Here is a 25,322-nt window from a genome sequence, read left to right as displayed (position 1 = left end):
GAATAAATAAGGGTTTTCTTTTCATTTTCTCACATTAATAGAAAGTCACAAACTGTATAAAGTCACTGTGTAAAACGTGATATCTGACCCTTTATCATTGAAAAGGAAAATTTTTAAATTTGATTGGAGTAGTACTTGTGAATAAATTCAAACTGAACACCCGTGTTGAGAAAATAGAGGAGATGTGTGTTCAAACAAAGCTTTGTTCAGTATTACTAACCATAAAAGCATTACATTATCAACAGATTTAAAGAAGTTGAAAAGTAAAATCATATGTAACAGTCGTAGATATTATCTACACATTGATTATACAAGAAATAAAACATAAAAGTTGATTAAAAGTAGAATGTTGCATTCTTATAATAGCAGTTTAGATCTTTGTAACCAGGCCCTGTGGAGAAATCCTGTAATGCAATAAACTGCATTCAGATGTATTGTATTTTTACAAAATGCCACATCTACTTCAATTTGCCTGATGCCCCTTAATTTAAAAAGGGGCACCAAGAACCATTTCCTAAGATCCGAGTATCCAGGACAAAAAAATAAGAAATGTTTAACCGATTCCTCCATATTACCACATACTTTACATTGGACAACTGGTGGACTCGACCATTTTGCTCTGAAGGTGGCCAATTTAAGTGTGTTTGTCCAGAGTTGAAGAAATAGGGCACGAGCATACCTAAATTCCACACAATTCAAATAAGGCTCAAAGCCTTCTGTTTGCTGCCATGACACTTTGATTGAACTATTTTCTTGGAACTGATGGGTTACTCCATAGGGCTGGACCAAAATTATGAGAAATTCAGATCCTCAAGCCCTTTGCAAATTGTGCAGAATTATATAAATCAATGCCCTGACCAGAGACTTTTACATACCTTTTTTAAGAATTGGTTTAAATCTTATAGATAAGAGCTTTTGTGTTAGAGGAGCATAGCAGTCTGCGGTATGTCATTTTTGTAATCAAAATCTAAATATGTTAAAGCATCTACTGATAAAGTGTCCACACTTTGAAATGAAAAAGAAAGAATTGTTTAGTATGTATGTTGATGACGTTTATTCTTTGAATTCTGACCCTTTTTGGTACTTAGTTGTTAATTAGAGTGATCACCTTTTTAAAGTTGATGACATTTAGTGATGTGTTTTAACCTCAACCTCCTCCTTCTAGATAGGCTCCTCCCATCTCTCATTAACTTCATCTTTCCCTCTCCCACTCTCCTCTCTCTGCTATCCCTCTGGCTCTTCTGCCCTCTCTGACGGGTGTACCACTCTCCTCCACCCCATCCAGTAAGACCTTCAAAAGTGGCAACCTGATCTACTTAGCTACCCTCAATTCTCGCTCTGCCGGACATCTGCCTCCTACTTGAGGACCTTGATCTAGATGTCCTTGCTCTCACTGAGACATGGTTCATGGACAACTGTGTCACAAGTTTGACCCTCTCCTCCCTGATGGTCACAAGATCCTCTCCAAACCCAAGCTAAAAAGGCCTGGGGGCAGAGTAGCCCTCATCTTCCCTGAGTGGGTGCCTGCTACTATCATACCTACTCAGTCCTACTTCTCTTTTAAATCCCTTCTCTGCAGGTTTGATGTCTCCCTTGGCCTCTCTCTGATTCTGACCCCCATTTACAGGCCCCCTGGTCAGGTCTCCCACTTCCTCTCTGAATGGGCTGACTTCACCTCCTCTTTTATGACCTTCTCCTCCAAGCTTATCTTCCTTGCCGACTTCAATTTCACCTTGACTCCTAAAATGCAGCCTCTGGTTCTTTCGGCAACCTGTGTGACTCTCTTTCTCTTGCCATTCTTCCCTCTGGTCCGACCATCTCTGCTGGACACCCCCTTGATGCTCTCATCTCCTCCTCAGACCCACTCATGTCCAGCCCCCTCATTGCCCCTTCTCCTGGTCTGATCATGCCCTCCTTTCCTCTGACTGGACCTCAATGGTCCTCCGGCTAAACCGTTGCCCTCACTGACAGCCGCCTTCTCCTTCATTCGACCGATGAAGCGAGTGTCAGCTGCCGCTTTTGCCGCCACGTGCACTCCCCCTCCTAATCCCTCCCACTCTGACACAGTCCTCTCCAACCTTCAACTCTCCATCGCCAAAACTCTCTCGATATCCTTGCTCCTGTCGTGAGGATCCTCCCAAAGTCTGCTTCCAAGTGCAACTCCAGGAATGATTCCGATCTTGCCGCTCTGAAATGCAAGTGCAGAGTTGCTGAACGGAAGTGCCAGTCTTCAAGCACATCCTTTGACAAATTGGCCTGCCGCTTGCTCCAAAGGCAATACAGACTCGCCATCTGCTCGAAGAAGAGGGCGAAGAAGAGGGCTATGTACACCCAAGCCCTCATCTCTGTGTCCACTAACAATACTGCAGAACTTATCAAAATCTGCCAGGAACTTGCCAACCAAGCACTCTCCACTCCCCATCCTTCCCTGACCCTCTGCAATTCACTGGCCTCTCACTTCATTTCTAAAACTCAGGACATCTTATCCTCACTCTCCCCTACCCAGAACCCTTCAACCTCATCCTCTCTCAGGCCTCCACTGGTCCCTCTTTCCCCTCCCCTCATACTCTCCTCCTTTTCTCCCATAACACCAGATGAGGTTTCTAGACAAGTTTGATCCATGAAAGTTTCATCCAAACAGGTGCTCCACTGCTCCTCCAGAACTATCAAGGACACCATTGTCTACCTTGCTGTAGCCTTGGTCGATTTCTGCAATCACTCCTTTGCCACTGGATCCTTCCCCTCACTCCTCAAGCACTCCCTTGTGCACCCTCTCCTCAAGAATCATTCTGACGACCCTTCCTGTCCGGCAAACTACCACCCTATCTCCATTAACCACTTCCTCAGCAAAATCTTAGAGAAGCTGGCCATCTCCACGCTTATCTACCAGACTGAAACTGTTGGTTGTCTCCATGACCACCAGTCTGGCTTCAGAGCTACCAAAGGGACGGAAACTGCTCTCCTGAACACCCGTGAAGACTTGATCTCTAAGCTCGATTCCATGCTCCCCTTCCATTCTCATCCTTCTTGACCATTCCTCTGCCATTAATACGATCAACCACGCCACCATGATAAATTGTCTCTGTGATACCCTTGGCACCACGGGCCTGGCTCTGGATTTGTTGACCTCCTTCCTCTCAGACCAGCCTTCCTAAGTTGAACTGGGCCCTTTCTCCATCTCTCTCTCCACCTGTGGTGTCCCACAGGGCTCTAACCTCTTACCCTCACTCTTCAATATCTACCTGGCCCCCCTAGCCCATCTGATCTCCACTTTCTCACCTAATTTTCAGTGTAAAGCTGATGACGCGCAGATTTCCTTCAAACCTTCCTCTCCTCCTCCTCCTCTTCCTCCTCTCTCATTCCTGACTGCCTGTTTGCTATTCAGGCGTGGTGCACTAACGCTCTCTGACTAAAGGCCTGTAAGAAGGAGATCCTTCTCATTGGGACCCCTGATCTCTCTTTCCCTCCTACACTCCTCCGACCCTCCTTCTGCCCCATCCCTTCACCATTGTTGGAATCAAAAAACCTTGGCGTCATCTTCGACTCTTACCTCTTCTTCTCTCCTCACATTATGGACTTGGCCAAGAAGGCCCATTTTCAGCTTCCCCTCCTCCGAGGCATTATCCCCTTCCTCACCTTCCCCCAGAACTTCAATGTCTCCAGAGCTCTGGGTCTCTCGAATCTGGACTACTGCAACAGCCTCTTCCTCAATCTTCCTAACTCTTCCCTTCGCCCCCTTCAACTAATCCAGAATAGGACTGCAAGACTTATCCTTGACCTCATGCCCAGGGACCGCATCTCTCCGGCCCTTAAATCTCTCCACTGGCTCCCGGTTGTGCGAGGATCAAATTCAAGACCCTATGCATAATTCACAAGGCTTTTGGGGCCTGGGGCCACGTTATATCCACCACTCTCTCCCTAAATACCTCCCCACCAGAGCCCCAGACTTGAGCAAAGGACTCATTCAGATCTGGAAGCACCTCGAGACTTAACATTTTTCTTCTTCCTCGCCCCTCTTCCTCCGCTAATGTCCCCTCTGCCTGAGACTGGTGGCCTGGCTTCTTTAGAGTCTCACAGGGCACCAGGGCCTCCCTTCCCAGTCTACCTCTGCACTTATTCCCCCTGCCCCACCGCTCCTAACTCTTATCCTGCACTTTCCCTCACAGACACCCCGCACACCCCCACCCAAACTTAGTTGATCATCTTGCACCCATGTAGCCCCCACAGCCCCTTTACTTGCACTTAGTTATGGACCCCTTTCCCTCTCTTCTTCCCCCTGGGCCATTCCACCTGGCCTCCCTGGCCCTATCCTTCTCTTAGGCCCTTCTACACAGCTCCTGCACTTCCCCACCTCCCTCCCCCTTGCACTTCTAAATACTGCACTTGCACGATCTGAATGTCGCATGGCCCATTGGGATCGCTACTTTACTCCTTTCTCTGTCCCGACCCCTCCTGCCTAGTTCTACTTCAAGACACTTGTGTATGGGTGCATTACAAATAAACAACAAAATAAAAATAAAAATAAAAAATAAATAAAAATTTTATTATTGCAATTTGAGTTAAGAATGAAAGGTAAATGAATTTGCTAAATGAACTTTGTTTTAATCGATAGTTAATTGATTTCCTTTTGCTTTTTCTTTGTACAAGGTTTTTAATAAATGTATGTACAATAAAAAAAAAGAATGAAGAGGTTCTAACTGTGTCAACCTCAAGACTTTCTTTCAGGCTTCCTTCAGTCACATCCTCTCCTTCCCTCATCTCTGATTGCCTAATAGCCATTCAAAATTGGTGTGCCACCAACGACCTTTGTCTAAATAGCAACAAGACTGAGATCCTCCTCATTGGTACACCCCCACCATCCTTTCCCCTCACTCTCTGGCCGGCCTCCCTTGGCCCACTTCCTACCCCTATTTGCGAGGCCAAGAACCTTGGTGTCATCTTTGACTCCACACTCTCCTTCTCTGCACACATCTCTGACATCTCTAAAAAATCAAACTTCTTACTACACCTCCTCAGAGGTACTCTGCCTTTTCTCTCTTTCCCTCAGAAGCTTATTGTCTCCCAAGCCCTGATTCCTAGGTTGGACTATTGTAACAGCCTCTTTATAAATCTTCCTGCCTTCACTCTCCGCCTCTTCAACTAATCCAGAATAGGACTGCAAGGCTTGTCCTTGGCCTCAAGCCCTGGGATTGTATCTCTCCAGCTCTTAATTCCCTTAATTGGCTCCCAGTGGATGAAAGGATTACATTTAAAACCCTCTGAATTGTCCACAAGACTTTCTGGGGCATGGGTCTAAAATACTTTAAACTATCCCTCCTTAAATACCTCCCTTCTCGAGCCCTTCACTCCTCTACCTCTAACTCCCACAGGGTCAGTTGTTTTTCAAAGAAACTCGCTGGGGGTAGATTTCTTTTTTCGGCTGAGGCCTCCCTTTGGAACAGCCTCCCTGCCACCTTGAAGCTTGAGGATAACAACCTCCGGTTCCGGAAGCACCTCAAGACCTCCCTCTTCGCTTCTGCCTTTTCCACTCTTCTCCCCTGCTGATCTGTTTTCTCTCTTGACACTGTTCCCCTGGCCACCCTCTGTCCTTCGGGCACAAGTACCTGCTCACCCTGCCACCCTCCTGCACTGCCTCCTGGCCACCCCCTGCACTGGGGTCTGTATATGTACCCATACAGTCCCCTACCCACTTCTGTTTTGCACTTATCAGATACACCCTATCTGCCTAACCTTGCACTTGCCACTTGCTGGCTGCACTACCACCTTTAATTATTTATTTTTATGTATTTATTCTGTTCTCTCCTCTGTTCCGCACTTTCCTCTTTCCCTTCCACACACTTTACCCCTTTCCCCTTCCATGCACTTGCGCGTTCTCAGTGTCACTAGGCCTAGTCAGGTCGTTGTTTTTGTTCTCCCCTGTTCCCCTCCCTTTCCCTGGCCGCGCTCTGAAACACTTGTGTAGGAGCTCGATATACATAAAATATTATTTCATGAACACGCCCCATGGCTTCTTTATCTAACCTTTGAGGACGTGGGAGAAGTGATACAGCGAGGACTCGTTTTTTTATTTTTACAAATGCCTCTAAACAAAGCACAGTTAATCATTCATGGTGTGGCAGGTGGTGGGTCTGATAATAGCCTTTCCAAAACGACCTTGGCCCATTCTGCAATGAGTGCGCCTGGTGCAAGGTGTGTTCAGCCAGGGCTTAGTAAAAACGGCAATGCCTGTGAAGAGCCGCCATTTCACACATCCTATCAAGGGGTTGGCAAGTCCTGCTTTGCTGAAGTACTGCCATTATAAAGCACATCATGACGATTTTCGGGAGCGCCGTTCCACTAAACCTCCCGCACTATGATTACAAAATGTTAAAAGTGATTTTTATTCTACTGCACTTTATCCAAAAGCCTCTGAAGGTTTTGGCCAGAAGCAGACAACACATGCAGCTGCTCGGCTTATTCCTAACTCGTCTGCGGTAATGTCGAGATGAAACTTTTCCTGGCTCTGGTGGTACTTTTTAAAGTCACAGCAAACTTTTAAAGAGGTTTGGCAGAATCAAAGCATTGCCTTTCAGCTGGCATTCCATCTTCCTGGTTGATTGCAGCGCTACACGTGCTCCACGAGCCCTCCTTCTCTTCCGCTGTCTGCCGCATCAGCGAATTGATTGCTGCGGCCACTCATCAGCAAGATTTGGCAGCTGCAAGATCCAGTTGCCAAGATTTTTTTTTTTTTAAACTGTGGCCTCTGGGTGTCAGCTTGTTTTCCTGTTTGGCGTAACGTCTGGCGAAAGGGAAACGTGAACAGTGCATCAATGAGAAAGGGCATGGGGCCATTAAAGAAAAACGACACATCTATTGCAGGGCTGTGTTAAAATGCTGTCCTGCCGGACTGTGAGTCATTCATTACTCTGAGCAAATGCACATTTTTTTATGCAAAATGTTTGATGAAAAAGCGTCAGTCACATGCGGATATTTCGAAACGGGTCACGCACTGCATGACGTTTAGCCATGGGATAGCCTCGTGGCCTAATTCTAAGATGTAAACAATTCTACATCATTATACTTCAGAAACATAACTTTGCCTTAGTGAGGAATTGCCATCTGGCAAGGGTGCAAAGCCCTGGCTTTTTTTTTAATTAGTACATAAAGTAATGCGGGTGATTCCTTCTACAAAGGGGTAATCTACTAACCGGACCCCTCCCCTTTGTCACAACTCCGTGCCAAAAGCATAGTGCACTTGTGCCCTGCTGCATCAGTATCCTGATCCGCAGCACCTGTCTGCTTGTGGCCCAGAGCAGGTTCAAAGGTCACAAGATGACAACTCGACTGCCGCAGCAACAGTAAAGTCACTGCACCACTTGGGTGACATTTAAATATATGCCCCTTCTAACCAAACTACGGTGATCATGAGTACCTCATGCTGGTGGCAGGGTAATCTCTTAGAATAAGCTATGCTTGCGTTTTGGCACAGTGCATGGTGATACTTATGACCATGGCTGCCACATCCCAGTTGATATTGCACATGTGCCAGCTCCTGTGAGTCAACCCTGCTGTGGAAGGGAATCTGTATTTGGGTCAGACGGGCCGATACTGCCATATGGCAGAACAGAAATCCAGACGACACAGCCTCTCTTTGATTCCCTTTGTGAGGGCCACTTACCCTGGGCCCAGGTGTCAAAGGAGAACACCCATTCAGGAGAAGTAGCCTCATACCAGGGTGCTGCATGTCTAAAGGTCTTTGTTTTCAGAAGGAGGGAAAGGGGAGGGAGTAAGATAGCCAGGAGTGCTCTGGACACTGGAAGGAGCCTTCCACCATCTTTTTTCTCGCTTTATCTCCTTCCCTTTCATGTCTTTTCCATTTCCTCTGGAGAAAAGCACTTTGGGTGCAACATCAACAGGGCAAAGTCCACTCCAGCCAGGAGCAGGGATTGGTCCCCTAACGTAGGCTAATTTTAGACAAATCACAGGAGGAACTGTGCCCTTAAAAGAAGAAGTCTTGCACCCCTTAAGCAGAATTTCCTCAGTTCGTCAAAGATCCTTTTATTCTGATGGGACGTTGTGAACATTCTCACCTGGGATTCCTTTCGTACAGTTGCACTGCTGTCCAAAGGACTCAGCCAGAGGTGAAGAAGGAGCTGTCCTAGACAGAAGGAAGATCTGTCCCCTAACCACTCTCAGGGAACATTGGGAGTGACCAGTGTTGAGGACCAGCACCAATAATTCTGCAACGGAACTGGAGTATCCTCGCCTCGAGTCCTTTGCGAAGGCCACCCAGCCACCGGAGGTCCAGACCAACCAAAGCTCCTCTGTTCTGCGCTGAACTGGTCACTCCCTGTTACCCATACCCTGAACAATAGGAAAGGTGCTGGTGTCTGCGTTCCTCCAACCAGCTGAACTAATGCACTGCATCTAGACCACCTCGACACCGCATTTTGTCCTAGCAAAGCATGGCACTTGTTAAGCATGAACAGGGGTTGGAACCATGGCTCGGCCCAACTTGCCATGCACTGCCGCTGCCTCATTGATTGCACATCGATACACCCTTGATCACCACTTCAACGACCGTCGAACGCCAACTCGAAATGCTGGAGTGTCACTTAGCAAACTCTTATTGGCCAAATCCCGACTTGACCTGGCCAATTGTGAAGTATTCTTGGGACTGCCCCAACCTGAGACATTGAACTGCCGCTGTTCGACCACACAAAGCACTCGCATTTGACCCTACTTGACGCTGCTTGTTGCCAGGGACTCCACGATAGTATGTGCCAGACTGAGCTTGATCAGCTCGCATCAATGTTTGAATCCAGGTCTAGTACATCAGCCCACCAACAACGGAATCCAGGAACTATTACACTGTACTGCCCCCAAGGTTCTCTTGGGCCCTAGAGAATGGTTATATCACAATTGCTCCTGTTTTCAATCCAATATCCTTTTATGGTAGTTCCTTAGCTACCTCCCCTGGACAGTCTTTCGCATTTTCAGTTTTTTCCTTTTGGGGTGGGGGGGTTGGGATAGTAATTTCATTTTGTGCTACTTGCAGATGGTGTGTTTTATTAGTGTTTATATTTTTATAGAACCTTGATTGGACATTCCCTTTATTTTGGACTGTGATACTGTGTTGTTTGGTTCACTACTGGTACACCCCTCAAAGTATAGCCATCCCATTGGCCCGCGCTACAACAAAAGGCAAAGGAGGTATGTCTCTTGATTGTCCCTGGTTTACCTTTATGATTGCGCTGTGTTTTGGTTTGTAAAAGAGTGAGGAGTGAGTGGGCCATGTTACCCCTACTCATCCTTTTACTCCTGTGAGGCAGAATCCAATTCGTCACAGCCTTGTACATCCCCACCCAGCCCTTTTCCCAAATACTTGAGTCTTCACCAAATATAACCAAAGTATAACCAAATAGCAAGGAGATACTCAACCCAGAGGTGAAAAGCCTAGAAGAGAGGTTCTGTATGAATACGGCTGGAATATATCCAGTCAGACCAGAGACATTAAAGACCAAGAATTACTGATGATAGTAGAAGTTTAGAAAGGAGCAGAGAAAAACACTGACCAAGTACTCCCAGAGGGAAGACCTGGGAACAGTTACAGCTGGTGAATTCTTTAACTGGAGGGGTGTACATTTTGATCCCATATATGCCAGAGCGAAGGAGCGTGTTGAGGGTGCTCGCACCACTCAATGTGGGGTTCGGCACGTTCTACCCGTGTGAATTTATTTTAAATAATGGGTGAAAATGGTGCAATTTAGAGCACACTTTTTAGAAAATTGGATAAAAAGTCAAACAGTTTGGAATTGGGTTGTGTAGCTCATGAAAGAAATCCAAACGATGCAAGCCACCAACAGTGCACAGGAGCATTTCTCCAACACATTTTTATGATACCTTTTCCCACAATATGTTCCAGTATAAAACATTTCACACTGTCTGTGCCCATACATTTCCATGCTGACTGCACCATTATACCCTATTATTACCATATAAGAACATACTCATGTTTGCTTTGTGCATAATGCCAGTAATGATACTATACAAAAACATGTTCATGTTTGTTCGGCAATATATGGCAGTATCCACACGTAAGAATTTACTCCAGTTCGCTTTACCATTAAAAGTGCATACTAAAGTATAAAAGCATGTCCAAACTGGCTGTACTAAAATGCCAGCCAGCTGCATAATAACACTTATCATGCTTGCTTTATCAAAAATGCCCAAGACAAAATGTCATACCACAATAAGAAATGACTAGACTGGCTGCATTGAAATGCCAGTATAGCTACATAATAACACTTATGCTTGTTTTACCAAAGATGCCTAATACTAGATGTCATGCCACAGTAAGAATAATACAACTGATCCTTCTTGCTTCATTAAAGATACCCAATAGAACATGTTGTGCCTCAGTAAGAAATGGCTAGACTGGTTGCATAAAAAATGGCATTCTTGCTTTGCAATAACACTTATCATGCCTGCTTTACCAAAGATGCCCAATACAAAATGTCATACCACAATATGAAATGACCAGACTGGTTGCATTGGAATGCCAGTATAGGTACATAATAACATTTATGCTTGTTTTACCAAAGGTGCCTGATATGAAATGTCATGCCATAGTAAGAATAATACCACTGATCCTGATTACTTTATCAAAGATGCCCAATACAAAATGTCATGACTCAATAAGACATGGCTAGACTGGTTGCATAAATAATACCACTCTTGCTTCATGGTAACACTTATCATGCTTGCTTTATCAAAGATGCCCAATTCAAAATGTTATGCCACAGAAAGAATAATACCACTGATCATGCTTGCATTATCAAAGCTGCCCAGTATAAAATGTCACACCACAATAAGAAATGGCGAGACTGGCTGCATTAACATGCAAGTCTAACTGCATAATAACACTTATCACGCTTGCTTTATCTACCATGCACAGTAAAAAAAATGCCATGCCTGCTCTATGGTGTGCCAGCGCCTTGCAGTCAGGCATTATTAGATTAATGATGAAAGTGATTATGTGTGATTGCAAGGTGCTGGGAGCCCAAGCCGTAGATGTGTGTCAGGAGCTGGGGTCCCAGGGTACAGGCAGATGCCAAGGAAAAACTGCCATGTGTGCCCCCTGAGGCCCGAGCGCCTCACAGGCACACATTAAATGTGTGCATGCGAATGTTGGGGTGCCCAGTCATGGTATTTTTTACTGGGCATCTATCAGATTTCTTCCCTCATTGCCCTCCAGCATCTCCAATGCACAGATAATCAATTGTGTGTACATTTGAGGCACTGCAGGGCTTAGGTGTCACGCTTGACATTGCATGTGAGGTGCTAGGAATTCCAGAGGACGGGTTGGAATTCTTTGCTGGAATACCCAGTAAAAAATGCCATGCCTGCACCCTGTGTCCCAGTGCCTCCCACACACGCTATGAATGTGATTGTGTGCATGCGAGGTGCAGGCAGCGCTGGGTTAACGCATGTTTTTTTTACTGGACGTGGATTGTGGGTCTTCGGGCAGCCTCATGACTGGTGACACCGGATCGGCATGGTGATGTGCTGACTTTCGAACAGGTGTTTTCTGCTGACATGCCGGCTTGGACACTGCTGCCGTCGGTTTACTGGTACACTTGTCTGCGGTTGTTTTGGATGTGCTGTGCTGCTGCTGGCCGGCAGGTGTATGGTGTTGGCGGGGGGGAAGAGCGGTCGATGTTGAGCTTCACTCTGGTCTAGTGCCATTGGTGCATGGCTACTGGCTGCTGGTGGTAGATTTGATGCTCCGGCCACATGCTGCAGTGGAGGTGGATGTTGTGGCTAGTTCGCCCTTGCTTTCTGATGAGGTGTCTGTGGGGGACAGTGCAGCAGCCCATTATTGATGTGTGTGAACCCATGTGACATGCATCAAAGCTGGTACATTCATGTTCATGTTCATTGTCATGCTCACGGTGTAGGACAAGGCATGGTGCACACATGAGTGTGGGGGGGTGCAGCGTGGGGACATTTTGCAATGTGGACATGGATGGCGCAGTGTCTGTTGGCTGGGGTGCTGGTGTGTTCTGGCAAGGGTGTTGTAGCCATGCAGCCATAGCTCGGGGACATGTGCAATTTCACTGTGCTGGGGGAGTGGTCGACTTGTGTATGTTGCTGCATTGATGTCGAGTCTGTGGGAAGGGACATGGTGGGGGTAACATTTGGGCGAATGGTGGTAATGATGCATGCATCTTGCCCTGGGTGGATTTGACCATGTGTTGGCACGGCGCTGACGGCAGGTTGTGGACAGTGATTTATGTGTGTGCATGCTGATGGTAGTTGTGTGTGCATTACAAGGGACATGTGGGGTGTGTCTGTAGGGTTTGTTGCCAGTCTTCCTGGCAGGGACATGTTTTCGTACTATGGGGCTGTCGGTGTGTGGCAAGGCAGCAGGTATCTGGTGGCACTGACTTGTCATTCGGAAAACACCATTCACTTTGGGGGGACATTTGTGTGATTTGGGATCTAAGTCATGGTCACTCACCGGCATCTCCAGATGATGATGCTACGGCCTCCGCATCTCTGGCCCCCTCGTAGCTTTCTATGTTTGTGACTGTGCAACTTGTTTCTTCCCATGGCTGGAATTTGATTGGGGAAGGTGCACCGCCTCCTGTGGCCTTCCCCTGGCTGCGCTCGGCTACGCGGAGATTCCGGAAGCGCAGATGCAAGTCGTCCCACCTTTTGTGGCAGTCTTTCACAGTCCTGGGTGTTGTACCCACCGCAGACACTTTTGAGGCCACTTCTGTCCATATTGCCTTCTTCTGGATTTGTGCTGGGCGGCACAAGTCAGCTCCAAACACTACATCTGCGTGCTCCACCATAGTGTCCACAAGCATGTTAAGCTCTACCTTACTGAAGCGGGGTTTCCGGTGTTAGATGGTTCCTCGTGTCCCTGACATGGTCCTCAGTGTAGCTGGGCACTTTGCAGTTCAGTTCCACTCCTGTCGGGGATTGCAGTGGATTCTGATTTTAAAGATGGCCACCAGTGGATTTCCTGTTCCGGCACGTTGACGTTGCCTCCGGTGCCAGTTTTGCCGGTACCGGTGTTTGCAGCCTCATTGGTGTCACTACTATTATGCTACTATAAGAGGATTGGGGGTTGTTACTGGCATGCCAGCATTGCCGTTACCGGCATGCCGGTGTGCGCATGCCCGCTGACTCAGAATCTACCGTAGATGCTGGCAGCAGTGCTACATGGACCCGGTAATTTGCTTTTTTTACTGGCCAACTCGTAATGAGGCCCAATGAATCATAAATCTCTCATAGTAGTCATGTGTGATTGTCTCGATTAGAGTGAAGTCAAAAGCATTCTTACTGTGCTCTGTATTTGTCAACTAAAAAGTGCCATGGTGCATGTTTAACTATATTCCTGAAATGGTCTTCCCCATATGTAGCTAGGTCATACCTGGATCATTATTTCATTATCTGATCCTAAATTTGAAAGTATTACAAAAGGCTAGTTACTGTAGTGAGACCAATGTGAACAATATATAACTCATCAAGTTCCCTGTATTAATAGGTGTGTGCTAATCTTTAAAGAGTAATCAAACTTACAGAGTACTTAAAAGGCAACGATATCCTCTGGCCAGTTGATTAGATAGTGCCGACAAGTAGTCGGATCCCTCAAAATAACCACAATATTTGATATTAAGGTAATGTACTTTTGGTGCCTGAGCAGTAATATTGTAGTAACCCATTATCCTGATGCGTGCCTTACCCGTGTGACGGGATCTATCGCAAAATGCTGTGCTTGTGTTGTTTAATGTTCACGGTTTGATAGCTGTCTGATAGCTTCTAGCCTGGAAATTACAGCAGTGTCAGAATTAGCACACTGCTTAGTTATATGTTGCAGTAACTTCCTAAAATTAAAACCTTTCTAATGTAACACTTACTCATGTTAAAGGGTCTGGTGAGGCACGCTTCAGGTATCCTTCGGTCTGCGGTATGATAGCCACACTGCATTGATGATTGCAGTTCCTCTTAAAATGACATACGAAAAAGAAGAAACTGAAAACGGGCCTCTCTGATCCTTGGATTAATGCCCAGATGGATGAGTGCCATAGTACCATTGTGTGCCATTGTTTACATATCCCACACAATAGCTAGCAAAAGTAATGTAATTGCAGGTGGTGAAATGCTGCTAGGCTTTTATTAAATGAGTCCGAATTTTGGGGCTCAATATTAACAATAGCCAATAATGGCTTCCAAAATATAAAAAAAAAGTATATATAAATATTTGTATTCAAGTTCAAATGCATATATGCATAAGTTCCTGCTGTGCTGTATTCACAGCTCCCACAGCAAAGTGCACCTGATATCAGCTGACATTGTGTTGGAGGACATCATGTCAAATCTCGATTGGCCCACTGTAAGCCACATTAATTCTACCTATGTTCCATAAACTAAAGAAGAGGTTTCCAACCTAAAAAGGGATACAAGCTTTTAAGTCAAAGAAAAGTAATATCTGCAGTAAGGGGGTATGGTATCACAAGTATTACACTGACACAGGAGTTACAAGTGTCATAACCTTTATTAGATTCTTGGGATTTGTAGAAACTCCTACTTTGCCCCATAGCTATGACGGGAGTAGTCTCTACCATCAAATAATAAAGAACACACAGTCTTAGTGAGTCTTTGTCAAAACAAAATGGCATATTCTAACAAAACCTAAAAGTGTGTAAAGGGGAATATGTATGCAAAGGAAAATCAGTGTTATAACCTAAAGGATCAAAGTGACTGAATCAGCTCCCCTTCCCACGTTGGACAGCACAGTGTATGTTGGCCCCCGTAGACAGGAGGACACACTCTGGCTCAGGTTATTAAAAAAGGCAGTTCAAAATGTGGGTCGAGGCGCGCCTGGCCTCCAACGTTAAAAAGAACACTTATTCTAGCATTCCAAAGGTTCTTTCATAGTTCAACAAAGTGTTCACGTAGTCTCTCTCCATTGGGCTTGGACCTCTCAAAGATTTAACAGTTCACATAGGTCTCCCTCAGCTTGGCTTGGACCTCTCAATCAACAAGTACCTGATTCAACGCAAATCTCTCTCAGCCGGGCTCAGACCTCGCAATCACAGCACTTGCAGCGGTACCCTAACTTATCGACTCCAGTCTCCCTCAGTCGAGCTCGGACCTTTTTCTCGGACCTTTTTCTGATGTCAAAGACTTTCAAATGTGCAAGGCTTTTACCATAGACCTCCGCAGGACCACTTCGACTTTCTCTTCAGCTCACACTCTTATGTAATATGCCCCAGTGTCTCTTGGTCTTGGTAGTTCAGCACCACAAGCACAAACGTTCAAAGAAATCTTTCTCTTCAAGCATTCACCTTTTCACTTCACCTTTTGCCAGGGTTAATCTTGACCATAACGCATTTCAGAGTTTGTTCACTTTGCCGCTTTATAGCAAAGCATTTCACATTTCGCAGAGACTTTCGAGTGTGCTATTTCCTTTCGCCTGACCACTCTGCTACTCTGTATCACTGGCTTAACAGATATCAGCCACTCGTTAGCTTTCTTTCACGTCTCATCAGCATGTGTGCAACCTTTACTTGTGAGATAGACTGTTGCGGCTTCAATCGTTACTTGACACAAACCGGCCTTTCATGTCTTTCACTAACTCACTAGCGGTACTCATTACTTTCTTGTCTCTGCGGCTTTGATTCACAAGTCAAGGTTAATATCACAGATGTGGCCTCACCTCCCCAACTCTGTCGTTCACCTGGGAGGGTCACTGGCATCCTTGAAACACAATGCAAATTTCTTCTTGTCTGCAATTTGGCTTTCTCTGTGTCTCCTTCATGGCCTCCGAAAGCAACAACCTCCTGCAGGGCTCTTCAGGATTTCTCAACCCTTTGCTCTAGTCCCTCGATCGGTTACCCTGCTCCAGTAGGTTCGCCAGCGCCCTGGAAGTTCTGCTCTTTCTCGTATTCCACCTTGCTCAGCATGTGTTTCTATGTTCCGCCTTTTATCCGTGTGGGGAGAGCTAGTGGGTATCAGATGTATGTGATTAATGTCAAAGGCATGGCTTTGCCTGACCCAATTTGCGGGGCATGTCCATTGAGATATGTAAGTCTTAGCCTCTTTACTCTCAGTTGCCCTCTTCCCTGGCCCAGTGTTTGTGTATAAGGGGGGTGTTGGGACATAGGAGGTCCTATAAAATACGATGGGGCAAAGGTACAGTAAATGGGCAATACCACGTCTCACCATCGGTTATCTCACCCCCACTCCCCAAAGATTCCTCACCCAGGTGATCTTCCTGCACTGGTCCACCACCAGGGTCTGGATCCAAAGACGATGGCTGTGCTGTGGCCACCTGAGAGAGAGCTCCCCGAGGACTAGAAAGTGAGACACTCTTTGGTTTCTCACACTGCCTAGATCGTTAAAACAAACTTCTAAGTGCATAAGAAGTGTTTGAAATGTCACTAGTTGATTAACATTATTATTCATCAACTGGTTCAATGTTACAGTGTCACCCCACAGTCTATTGTGTGCTAGCATCCTACAATGCAGCCATATATGTGCAAGTGTTGACAATACCACCATTTGCTATGTGTTGTTATAGAATGATAAATACATGTCGTTTATGGTCCGTTTTCAGGCCCACCTCAGTTGCCTGTAATTCAAAAATAAATCCTTCCTCTTTGTGCCTCATTTTACAGAGCCGCTTATCACATCTAATTTCTCAATTGAATTGCTCAATACCAAAGAATCTAATTGTGTTAATTTCACGACCTATGTGTTCTATAAACCAATGATTAGCTAGTGGGTTCTGAATATTATGGGATCTAATCGCATATAGAGGTTCACATATTCGGAGCCGTAATTCACGTTTTGTGCTGCCAATGTATAATTTTCTGGCACACACAAATGACACAAAATACTACATAAGTGGGTTTGCAATTTATAAACCCTTGTAATTGAATGGTTTTTCCATTGTAAGTATTGTATTTAGTGATTTTGTTCAGAGCAAGTTTTCAAAAATTACAGGTTCCACATTTGAAAAACCCCAAGGTTGTGACGAACCATGTGTCCAAAGTTATGGCCTTGGGCATTTTAAAGTGACTGGGACTGATAAAGTTGCCTAAACACTGGGCTTTAGTCAATACCAAGGTAGGTCTGTCTGTAAAATAGTCTTTAAGATCATCATTCAAGTTCAGACCTTTCCAGTGTTTGTGCAATATGTTATAAATGTCCTGATTCTTTGCTAAGAAAGAGGTTACAAACCAAATCTGTTGGTGTTTACCCTTGGTGCGCTTTATCTTCGTTGTAAACAACTTACTTCTATCAGTTGCCCTTGCCTGAAGAATTTCTGTTTCAATGTCATGCGGGCGGTAGCCCCTTGCCCTTAAATCTGTCTGCAATTGTTTTGAACTCGTCCTCTAGGTCTGCTGCAGTTTCGTTTAGTACGTAGCATTTCTCCTTTGGGAAAATTGCGAATTACACTAGTTTTGTAACCACTCAGAGTGTGAAGAACTGAGTTTACCTCATTCTCTTTCCTGTAGGTTTGTGTGATAATTCAATTGTTGACAATGCTGATTTCCATATCCAGAAAAGTGATGCAGTTTTGGCTAGAAGTACATGGTAATTTGATTCCGAATCAACTTGCATTTAATTTGTTGGTGACTTCAAACCTCTGTTGCTCTGCGTTGTCTTGCTTCCAAGGCAAACCTGTTGCCCCTGAGCTATCCTCCGAGCTCTATGGGGATTGTTTGCTCTGGACTCATGATCCCAGCTTATTAAGCGCTCTGCTCCAAGTTCCTGGGTGAATTGGCTATTCTTAAAAAAACTATTTGAAAATATATGTGTCTTTGCTGCTGGATGAGTAGATAAAGAAGATGATGCTTAACATGAGGACTTTGATTATGTTATGTTATGTCACGATATGTTCAGTGAATTTTTATAGCACACGTTCAACCAAGGGCGTCATGGTGCTCACCAGACAAAAGGATATAGCAAGATACAGCAGGCAAGATTCAGAACAGAAAAGTCTTCAAAGCCCTGCAGCAAGGAAGATGGTCAGAGGTGGCACACAGGGACAGTAGGAGTGAATTCCAAGCCTTAGCTGCTGTTACCAAAAAGGCACAACCACCCATTCGTGAAAGTCTTACCGGAGGGATTTGAATCAGGAAGACTGACTGCGAACAAAGACATCTCGGGGGAACATAAGAAGGGAATTTGGTTTTCAAATATTCAGCGCCATATCTATAAAAAGATCTGTGCACAATACAGAGTGACTTAAAAGGGACACGTTTCTCGACCGGAAGCCAGTGAAGCTGGCGGAGGAGGGACGACATATGGGCGGCGAAAGGTGGGCGAGTTATTGACCTGGCCGCTGCATTCTGAAGAAGCTGCAGACGGCGCACAAGATAAGCAATCTGAGCCAGGTAGAAGGCGTTGCACTAAACAATATTGCTAAGCACGAGGGCGGCTACCATGGGTCCCTGAAATGTCATAGAGTGACATTTGTCATTGATAACACTTTCAAGCAAGCGTTTTCCTTCGAGGTATCTGTTTTTAAACTTGAACTCGAAGATTTTGTGTGTAGTCTTGATACCTTATGTTCTGTGTGTGAATCTGTCCAAAGCTCTACCACCATAAATAGTCCATTGCACTTGACACAGATGAATATGTGCAGAAAAAGAAGAGCGTCCAGGTATGTAGGCCCCAAAATGGGAATAAAACGTTTAATTTCTTTCCTGAACAGCTGGAGTGATTTGATAGCTCAAAGTGAGAATGTGAGGAAGTTCCAAAGGCATGTTGCCAAGACTGAAAAATATCTTCTGCCTACTGGTGCCTTTTTGAATTTCAGGAAACAGAAAAGGAGTGAGTGGATGTCTTAAGGACTATGGTAAAAACAAAAGCGCATGTCTTGTATGAAGCCATGATTAGCCCATTGAAAGGCTTAGGAATACTGAGGGCATCAAGGATGATTCTAGCTATGACCTGCCGCTGGTCACAGCTAGCAGAGTAGTAGTGATGTGGTGTGTGATGAATCCTACAGATCCCTAACTTAAACCCTGCCTAAAGTCTCCTCCTAGGTGACCAAGGAAAGGCAGATGCTTTCTGATCCTGACCTTTGCGGTGGTGTACTGTCGGAGGATCACCTGGGAGGAGACAATGCCTAGGGTTGTGAGGAAATCCTGTGTGATGAGACACAGTATGTGTCCTTTGAAAGGGAACAACTTTCTAAATTGCCAAAGCAGGAAATGGCTTATTGCCATAATAATATATCTGAACCTTACATACAATCTGTGGCTCTGGGCACAAGTATTATAAAACCTAAACCAGCTTTACCCACAGAAAGCCACTTCAAAGTATTTCAGGATAATCACCCTCCTTACTGCCAAAGGTAAAATGGAAAGGAATCTAGAAGTATTGCCTTAAATAGACTGTCTTCCTCTGTAGATACAAATTTTAATGATTTGTTCTTAAATAACGTTAAGTGGACTAGATCTACACTTAAAAATCAAAGGTTATTAGGTTTAAAATAATTAACTTTGTTCTCTGAGGGGCGTGGCTAACTAGCCATGGAGTAGGACATGCTCCTGTGCAGCAGCTCCTGGTGATCTGACGTTGATCCGTGTCAACGCACCAAAATGGGTCTAAGAGTTCCTGAAATTATAAGCCAAGACGTCGGAAGGTGTGCCCCACGGCTGGAGCAAATTGCAAGCTAATCGGAGTAAGCATGCCCAAGTTATTAGCTTTTTTATGCGCGACTTGGTGGGTACGTTGTCCCATAAAATGGCGGACAACAAAGGCATCGGGACCCCCGACCATTGGAATCACAGAGTTGGATTATAAGCAGAGAAGTGAAGAGCTCGCTCCAGACAGGGCGCCCGATGGAGCATTTGTTTATTTGATTGCAGTCCGCGTTGAGCAGCAGAGCGAGGCAAGCCTGGGGGCGGCGAACTAAATATACACTGTAGCGCGGGCGAGGCTCCACCGAGAGATCAATCGGGGGAGCTGGCTGCGCGAGTGTAATGCTGCCGGGCGCTGCGAAACTGGGATCAGACGGAGCGGCCATCTGAGCACACCAGGACTAAAGGATACATTGTTGTGGGAACGCGATGCAACGTTAACAGCTGATGCCTGAACTGGATGTTGGAATTCGGGACGCCGCGCAGAAGACAGTGGCGCATGTGAGCCGAGCTGAAAGACAGAATATGGTGCCTCAGAGGAAAGGGCAGCCGATGCAAACGGAGGCTGCATATTGATATCATTAGCAGCTGATGACGGTGGAAACGGGCACCTGGTAGCAACGGCTACGGGAGGACATAGTAGCAGACCACTGGGCTGGCTCTGATGAAGGCACTCTTGTGCTCCTGGTGAGAAAGGGAAATATAACAATGGGAGCTGTGGGTACTCTGGGGTACTGAAGATAAGCAGATAACCCCTGAGAAGTCAAAGAGCTAAAAAGTGGATGCCACCACAGAAAGGCACGGCATTTAGGGTGAATTCAAGCGGATGTGGACGTAAGAGAGACTTCTGTGGATGCAGACAGCGGTGTGCAGATGGCAAAGAGCCTGGAAGCTAGGTGATCACGATAAAGGAAAAGTGTGGTCTCCAAGACACAGGAAGACAATTTGAAACGTGGGAGGACACAACCCACTCTGAGAAATAGCCCAGCAAACACAACTTTACGCTGGGGCTCCTTTGGGATAATTGCCCCAGACCCGGAGAGATACACTGGTGCCGCATCAACACAGAGGAGCAGGATCGATACACCTGAGACCAAGCAATCTCGGGCACATAAATGAGGCCGCAAGATGACAGGCCGAGGGGCCGTAAGCATGAACAAGAACAAACAATCCACAATGGAGGCATTCGCCAAAACGCAACAATCTTCTGCGGCCACAGCGCCGCAGGAGATTGGCTTGATAGCACCGGTGGAGAGGACTGTAGCGACTGAAAATCACCAGATATTAGTGGCTATTATGGAGCTGAGAGACTCATGGGGGATAGCGATGTCAGACTTGTGCACTTCCCTGGAGGCTAAAATAGATTCAGTAGGCATGGAAGTCACCCTGCTGAGGCAAGATGTTAGGGCGTTGGCAGAGAGAACGATCAGCCTGGAGAGTGCGGTGAAAATCAACACGGACACTAGCACCAACAATGCAAAGGAGGTTCATGCACTGAAGCAACATGTAGCTAACCTGGAGAATCGTGTGGAGGAAGCAGAAGGGAGAGCAAGAAGGAACAACATCTGCGTGGTTGGCCTGCCGGAGGGGGAGGAATACAAGACCCTACAGACTACGTTGAGAACCTACTCTTACAAGAAATAGGGGCCGAAAAACTTTCGCAAGGATTTGCAGTGGAGCGTGCACACTGAGCTCTTATGAGGAAGCCGAAGCCTGGGGCCCCTCCCCGCGCGATATTTGCAAAAATACTGAACTATAAAGATCGCAAGATATTGGAGCACTTTTGTGAAGGGGGAACGATTGAAAGGGCTTCAAGCACCATCACGGCGTATCCTGACTATACAATGCTGGTCCAGAGGCACCGGTACAGCTATGTGGCAATCAAAAGGAGACTACGCATGGCCGAATAAAATACATGCTTCTGTACCCCGCGAAACTGAAGGTGTTGCACAAAAGCAAAATGTACTTTTTTGACACTCCGGAAGAAGCAATGACATGGCTGGACCTGCAGGGCTGCCCGGAACGAGATACGGAGCAGGCTTGAGAGGAACACGATAAGTGACTGGGATACTGTATGTATATTGATATGGCGCAGAGCAAGCACCCCAGCAGTGACTATGTTAGAGATTAAGATTAAGGGGTGCGACCGAGTAAAGTTGATATTTGGCTGGGGTACCTTTGACTGTATCGAACTTAAGGAACTGGAATATAGCAGCGCGTATACATACGCACCTTGTGTAGCACTGTGTGGTTGGATTGTAGCAAAACAGGAGCGGCAGGGCGGAAGCACCCTACCCCCTGAGCAATAGTTGTAGTAGCAGTAGGTTAGCCACTAGGGCGACCTCACCCTGCTGAGCTTCGAGTACAGGCGAGGGCCGGAAATAGCTAGATACAGGGGTGCCTGAGATCCAGGGATGGAGCAGGGCAACAGTTAAGGGGGGTGATGTTGGGGATGGGACGGGAGGTGGGAGGGGGGAGCGGGGAGTTTGGTGTGTTTTTGGTTAAGGGGAGTTTAAACCGGGGAACAAGCCTATGCAGCCTGGAATGGAACTTAGATTTAGACTGCACCTGCGGGAGGAGGAATGGAATTCGAATAAGCCATGGGGGACCTTAAAATAGTTACATGGAACGTAAGAGGGCTCAATAGTTATTTAAAGAGAAATAAAGTTATGTTGCACCTGCGTAGGCAAAAAATAGACATTGCACTGCTGCAAGAAACTCACCTGACACGGGAGAGAATGGATGCGATTGCTGGGAAGTGGAAGGGAGTGTTGGTGGGCTCACCATATTCTGCTTATGCCAGGGGTGTGCTTATTTGGGTGGCGCCACATGTCCCATTTCAGCGATTGCAAGTGGTAGCTGAGACAGATGGGAGGATGGTTATATTGAAGGGACTGGGGGAAAACAAGGAGATAAGCATAGTAAATATGTATGCCCCGAACCAGAACACAACGGCGTACATCAGAACATTGGCCCTCATTACGACCCTGGCGGAAAGTGACTGACCGGACCGCCACAGCGTAAATAGCGTTTCCGCCATTGCACGATGGAGCAAAGTGCGGCTCATTCCGACCCATCGGGCACGAGCACCACGCCATGGCGGAAGTGCAAAGTCCGCGATGGCGGAAATGACCCCAAAACGGCCCACACCGCCGCCGTACGGCGCCCTAGGTGCAATACCGCCACCCATCTCAGCGGACACCGCAGTGAGCGCCAACCGGAAAGTACGGTGACCGTAAATATACGGAAACGGAAGTAAAAGCATGGTCCCGGAACGGGAAACATCACGCCGTACACCTATAAAACCACTAAATCCACACAACCATTAAAAATACTACGCTGAGACACATCCCAACCCGTCATCCACCCTAGTGAAACCAAGAAAAATGGGAAAAGTAGCGAAGAAAGCGTGCGACCGCAAGCGGCAGGTCCACTTCTCCCGTGAGGAACTCACCGTACTCACAGAGACCCTCCAGGAGAATGCAGCCGCCGTCTTCTCCACGCAAATGACCAGGACGGCACTTGCGAACAAGAAGGCCATATGGGCCCTGGTGGCACAGCGGGTAAGTGCGGTGGGGACCGCACCCCGCAACCCACAGCAATGCAGAAAGCGATGGGACGACCTGCGGATACGCGTCCGTAGCATACTGTCTGCCAACCGCAACATTGCCACAGCCACCGGGGGAGGATCGGAATCACCCATCAAGTTGACCCCCTGGGAAGAAATCTGTGCCTCCACCATAGGAATGGAGAGCATAGAGGGAGTCGGAGGGATGGAGAAAGGAGTGCAGACATCCGAAGAATCAGGTAGGTGGCCCAAATAAAACAATGCCAAAACCACAATGTCCAATCATGCGAAGTACCACGTGCCCACATAGTGCAACAGTAACACATGTCCAGGAGAACGTCCACATACATAGGCCTGATAGCACACTTCAAAACTCACATCAAATACATAAATAATTAAAAATCCTAAAAACACCCTCTACACGTGCAGCAGGCACACCCTAACTGCAGGCTGCCAAACAACTGCACCCTCACACCACACACAAATGAAACCACCTCCAAGGCCCCCGACCCAAATCACCCTCAGGTACCAACCCAATGCATGTGATACATTGCCATCCCACAGACCCATCAATAACGCTCGCCCTCCTTTACTCCACCACAGGGTCCGATCCAAACGACGAGCTCCAGGACACCCCTACCAGCACACCTGCAAAGAGGGCCAAGACCAACGGCCAAAGACCCTCCACCTCAGCTGCACGCATCAAGACACGGCAGCAGCACAAATCAAGTGGCAGCACAGAGGAGGGAACTCCAACAGGCACCCCAGCAGCCAGCATGCCCACACCACCACCACCACAGGTCCCCCCAATGGATGCCACAGTAGGCACTGCTTCTGGTGGCAGCAGCACCATAGGTGACACTGCATTAATGGCAGCATGCTCCGACACAGAAAACGGGGATGTCGAAGTCAGATCCATCCATGACCTGTCCCAATCCCCCTGTCTGTTCCATCCCGTACACCATGAGGATACCACGCAGGGGCACCCACAAGACGACGACTGGCCATCCCCCACAAGCCCTGTGGCAGGGCAACATGAGGCGAACAGCCACTCTGTGACACCACCGCAAATGGCCATGGCACAGCAGAGGCAACAGTCCCTCGACCAGTTAATCGTGCAACAGCAGCAACTGGCCACGCTCCTCAAGGACCATGCCGATGAATGTGGGGGCACTAAGGCAGACATAGAAACATCAACTGAGACACTTAGGGCAGAAATGGAGAGAAGTACAGAGACACTAAGGGCACAAATGGAGAGTAGCACCGAGTGCCTGAGAGTCCAAATGGAGAGTAGCACCGAGAGCCTGAGAGTCCAAATGGAGAGAAGCACCGAGAGCCTGAGAGGGGAACTGCATGCGACGTCCAAAGACGTATGTGCCGAACTTGCCGCAGTGCGCCGTGTGCTCACTGAGCTCTCACAAACCCTTAGGGACATGCATGGACGTGAGCAGGCAGAGACATCATCCGTTGCAAGTTCCGTCCAGGGCAGCCCCCAACGTAGATCTGGGAGGAACCTGCGCTCCACAGGCAGGGGTGCCCCTGATACCCGCAGAGGGGGCTTGCAATAGCGACTGCCCACTGACAATGAGCATCTCTGGACACTGGTGTTCGGGGGGGAGGTAGGAGGGTGGAGGGGGGGTGTTGGGCTCACTTGGGTGGCGGGTCGATAGGGTGTTTAACATGATATCACATATGCCATAAACAATGCACGATCAACCAATGAGATGTGTGGACATTGATCTTTGTGTACGAGGCCATTATAGGCGTACAGTCCATATTGTGCATGTACCATACACACACAGTGCCACGAGTCCCGTGTCCATGTATCAGCCACCAGGCGTGAGTGCTAGAAGCATGCATCTATGAGATGCTGACGAATGTCACGGCCCTCCTGTGCCTCGCAGACTCCTTGAGGTGCTGCCACATCCCCACCCTCATCATGACCATCTTCAGGTGCTTGCAGTTCTGCGTCAGGGGGCATGGGCACATTTCTACGTACGCACATGTTGTGTAGCATGACACATGCCATCACCATCTTCACAACCTTCACATGGCGGTACAGGAGTGCCCCGCCAGACCTGCTGAGGCACCGGAAACGAGTC

Source organism: Ambystoma mexicanum, chromosome 6p, assembly GCF_040938575.1.
Source record: "Ambystoma mexicanum isolate Mex_15411 chromosome 6p, UKY_AmexF1_1, whole genome shotgun sequence".
NCBI classification, from domain to species: Eukaryota; Metazoa; Chordata; class Amphibia; order Caudata; family Ambystomatidae; genus Ambystoma; species Ambystoma mexicanum.
Note: the sequence above shows the minus strand (reverse complement) of the source record.